This window comes from Vigna unguiculata, chromosome 10 (genome assembly GCF_004118075.2).
Source record: "Vigna unguiculata cultivar IT97K-499-35 chromosome 10, ASM411807v1, whole genome shotgun sequence".
In the NCBI taxonomy this organism is placed as follows: Eukaryota; Viridiplantae; Streptophyta; class Magnoliopsida; order Fabales; family Fabaceae; genus Vigna; species Vigna unguiculata.
In genome coordinates, this window is record NC_040288.1 from 32,721,930 (window position 1) to 32,726,707 (window position 4,778).

Below are 4,778 nucleotides of genomic sequence, written 5' to 3' on the forward strand. Positions count from 1 at the left end.
AATATTAATATTTTTATTATTTTTTTAAGAAAAGTGAGATCTGTGTAAAAGTAGAGTGTCAAAAAGTAAGTATAGTGGGTAAAAAAAATTAAAAGAAGTGTTAAAGTAAAAGTCCAAAACATAAAAGAATGGATAAAAACAAAACAAAATGATATTTTAACTCTTTTTTTTTGAAATAGTGGGTTAAAAGTGGGTAAAAAAAACGGGTTAAAGTATCATTGTCAAAAACAAATTAATAAGAAAGAGGTAAACCCGAAATTAGCAAATGTGAAATGTGCATGTGCAAGAAGTAAAAATAAAAACAACACACAACAAACAATAGGAAATATGGGTTGACATATTAGGGATGCAGAGAATAATAAAATAAAAATATAAAGAAAAACATACTTGGAAATTGTGAAGATGCCAATGGAGACCCTACTAAATATATTAGTTTTATAATATCTAAAAAATGTTACTAAAGTCTAAAAAAGTACAGTCATTTACAAAAACAACATTTATACGCATTTTAAATCTGAAACAGAAAAAACATTTGTTAACCTTAATTTAAATACAAATATTGGATATTAAGCTGTAAATTAAGACATTTTACGTTATATTCATTTGTCCTACAAAATCGGTGTCACCCTTTTCATTTTCAATAGCATCTGCGATCTGGAAAATATGTTTAATATTTCTGCCTTGTGTAACTTTTTCCTATAAAGCATAGACAACCATAATTCTCATCTCATTCCTTTATTTTCTCAAAAAAAAAAAAAAGAAAAGAAAACTTATAGGAAAAACGAAATAAAACAATATGTAACTGATACAAGAGTTTAGTAAAAAAGAAATTAAACAATAATCGACCAACCTAAAAGTAAAATTGTGCTTGGCCACGAGAAACAGAGAATTGGGATAGAAAAATGATAAAATACACAACAAATTGGGACAACCAATTTTTACACAATATGACAGGTATAATGTAACAAAAATGATGAGCAGCCATTTGTTGAACGAATTCAGAGTTGGGACATGCTATAAGATCTTTATACCTTCCTGACTCCACTATTCTTCCATCTTTCATCACCTGCCAAAAATCATATTAACAGAAGGATAAAAAACTTGCAAAGTAAAAGATTGGAAGACTGGACCTAGGACAAGAATAAGGAGCATGAGATTGAAAAATCAAATCTATTCAAGGAGTAAGAGATTGGAAGATCAAATCTATTTAAGACTCCTAATACTACAAGCAATCGAAAATTCAAAAATATAAAGATCATGGTTTGGAATATATTTGAAGGATAGTTTTTAGGAAAATTAGTTTATATTTCTAGACTTTAGATTTTCTTTTAGAAATTAGTTATATTTTATGTTTTTGGACTTCTTTTATAAATTATTATCTTTTTATGTTTTTGAGTTTGGACCTTCTGGTAAGGTACTCAAATTTTCTTAAACTTATGTGTTTATATATAAAAATACCAAAACTAATATAGACACTTTTAATTATATATTGAATTTGATTTCATTAAAAAACAATTCTCTTTATTCTTGACTTAGGATATTCTTATAAGAATTAACATCTTTGTAACCGATCTTTATTTAGACTTATTTGATTTCTCTGATTTATTTCTTAGATAATATCGTATCAATTATGAATTCATACCCTTGTCATAACAAAAAAGGACAATACCAATGTAATGCCCCACCACCCAAAAGCCGAAGTTGCTTATTTGAAGGGTGAAGTGCCACTTCAAGGGTTACAGGTCCATTGAAGGGGCAAAAAACTCGCATAACAATATCAGTAAAAAGGCTCCTTCCAATGCTGGTTTTACATGAGCATATAGTTCTGCACTGTATGTTTTTCTTCTTTCTTGCATCTTCATCAATAGGCAAATCAATCTAAAAGGCACTACCACTAGTTCCTCCACTAGGTAAATTTGAGCCCGTATATCTATAGCTTTACCCTTACTACTACCTGCTATATACAAATCTGCACCATTCTTGAAAAACCATTGCACTGATAGTGACATGTACATCTCATCAGTATGAAAGTATATAGTGGGACCATAATGTTGAATGAGTGCATGAATCTGGTTCTGATTTGGCATCACATGCAAGGAATAATCAAGATTTTTCAGCTTCGCTATATCCACCACTTGTTCAGAATCAAAGTAGGCACTACCAGAGAAGAACGTCCAAACAAACACACATCTATAGCTAACATACCCCTATCACAGGGTTTTGTATTCCAAACCTAAAATGCATTTTTTTTTTCATATTTTGACTTTATAGTTATTAATAGATCTTTAGACTCACAAGTTTATACAAAGAACAAATACTTGAGTTAAAGTTACACAACGGATAAACAATGGATGTGCGTGAAAAACAACAATACCTTATTTTAGTAACAATGTTGGCCAAATCCGGAGATGCGTGAAAAACAACAAATCTCCATACCTCTCTTGTATCCCTAACAAACACAAGTTAATTCATTACATCAAATGAATTGAAAATAAGTTGTCCGTCGAAACTTAAGTTGAAATAGCGAGAGTGAAAATTAGAAACTCACCACCAACATGGATTGATGAGCAGAACTTTCAAATTCAACCATATTCTAAAGAAGGAGGCACAAACCAAGCAACAAGTAGCGATCGTGCAATCGTGCAATCGTGCACGTGCTTTCTAGCAACGACACCAATGAGAGCCTCGACCACAAGTTGGAAAAGAAGGTCGTATTGGAAGAGCCAGTTCAACAAAACGCATAGCCTGGTCACTGTGCTTGGATTTCAACGCCTGCAAGCACGAAACACAGCGTAACAAAGAAAAAGTGAAACCCAAAATAAACAAATTGAGGAGGAGAAATTTGAATACGTTGTCGATGACTGGAAGTAGTTGGTCGAAGGAAGAATTATTGGTTGCAGCGTCGATAACGTAGTTGCGGAAGAACAACACCAAACCGATCCGAATCTCTGCAAGTATTTCACCATCTAACTTCATTTGGAAGAATAAACCCTTTTCCAATTTTAGAATTTAGAGTTTGAGGTTTTTCGACAAGAGGAAGAAAAAGAAAAATGTCGTAAAAGAAACTAGAGGGAAGAGGAAAAACCAAGAAAAACAAGCCACTGAACAAGGAAAAAAAAATGTTAACTTAGGTTTTACCTCTATAACATTTTTCTAAAAACAAAAAAGTCACGAAATATGGTCACATTTATAAAAAGAATATTACAATAGTAAAGAGAAAGTCATAGATTGTTACATTTTAAGAAAGTGTAACTATGAGAACGTTACTATAAAGGAAGGAAATGATATAGCGGAAGTACTTGGTTCGAAAAAAGTAGAGGTAATCTTTTACATGAACGACGCTGACACAATGGAAGTACCATCCCAACTAAAGATGTCGTTGTATCCTTGTCTATGATGTAACATATTTCAATGAGATACATTGAAATCACTAAACTTAATGGAAAAGATGGAAGAGAATTTCTACTTCAAAATATCTTATTTCTAAATCTTCAAATCCTTTCTATGAGAATGTAGACATAAAAACGGTCAACAATGTTCCTAGCGATAAAAACACTAATCCTAAATCTAACTACTAGTAAGATGATTAACAAGAAAGTGAAGAAAGTTCGAAGTAATGAACATGTCAGAAATTCTAAGATATGCACGAAACAGTCTCATCAAGAAATATTTCTATTACGTCTTTAGGTAATAAACTTTATATATATAAAGAATTTTTTTTATAATTCAAAAACGATATACCTCTCTTATTATACAACAGGACAAAATCTAGTACATACACACAAATACATTTCAGCATAGTTCACGAAACACAATGTAGCAGCGAAACGACAGATATGTCTAATATCGCATGCTCAATATCCAACTTATCCACGGAGTATCTTTCTCTACAAATAAACTCATCAAATTTATTCATAAAAACCTTTGAGAACTTAATCTAAAAGAATTCAAATATTCTAAAGCAATACGCTATATATCTTTCCTATAATTTGAAAACAACACGCACTTGCTCCTGTATAAATACAGGAACAACACTTATTCACGTTTCCTGTAGGTATATAGGGAAACTTTTTATTCACGAACACTGCATTTCAACACACAGAAAAAACCCTCTATTTGTTGATAGTTGTAGTTATGTCGCTATCATTTCCTTCTTTGAGTCTCCTGTTCCCTGCAACTTGAATATTTTTAAAAGAACTATGGTTAGAGATGGAACACTGTAAATATGTTAATGAGTGCAATAAGTGAAATGCCAACTTTGAGAAGTAAGATATTCATAACCTTTAAACTAGATTTAGTAAGGCATGAGAAGAACTGACTAAAAAATTTTGATAGTCTGAACTAGTCTTAAAATTCTAGTTTTGACTAGTGTCATGCTTTATCAACCTTTTATGCCTTAACTTTCCTTTCCTTTCGATCATTAAGAATAAACATGTAATATTATCATTTACTTGCCTAGAGAACAGACGTTTACTCGCCCAGCAAAATCTTTAAATATTATTAAAAATTGAGCAAAAGGTTTAAGCCAGAAATTTCGCTTCAAAAAATTTAACTGAAAGGATCAAATTGCATTAATTTTTAAGAAATAAGAATCAATTTAAGACTAAAAAAATTAAAGGACTAAAATGACATTTTTGGATAAAAAAATAGACCAGAAGAGTAATTCAACCAAATTTTTGGTACCTCCAAAGTATTGACTAAAAATCTGCCATTGGTGGTGATTATATACGGGCATTAGTTAGCATTAATGAAGGGTGTATGGAAATTTTTGGGATGAA

The 4,778-nt window shown here is 31.1% G+C and overlaps 1 long non-coding RNA gene across 1 annotated transcript; it reads right to left on the reverse strand.

Annotated features, from left to right (window-relative positions):
• Positions 1–824: 824 nt before the first annotated feature.
• LOC114167051 lies at positions 825–3,073 on the reverse strand. Its single transcript, XR_003600093.1, has 3 exons — positions 2,549–3,073; positions 2,375–2,449; positions 825–1,066 (listed from the first exon to the last, which is right to left on the reverse strand). It is a non-coding gene; the product is annotated as an uncharacterized LOC114167051 (long non-coding RNA).
• Positions 3,074–4,778: the final 1,705 nt, after the last annotated feature.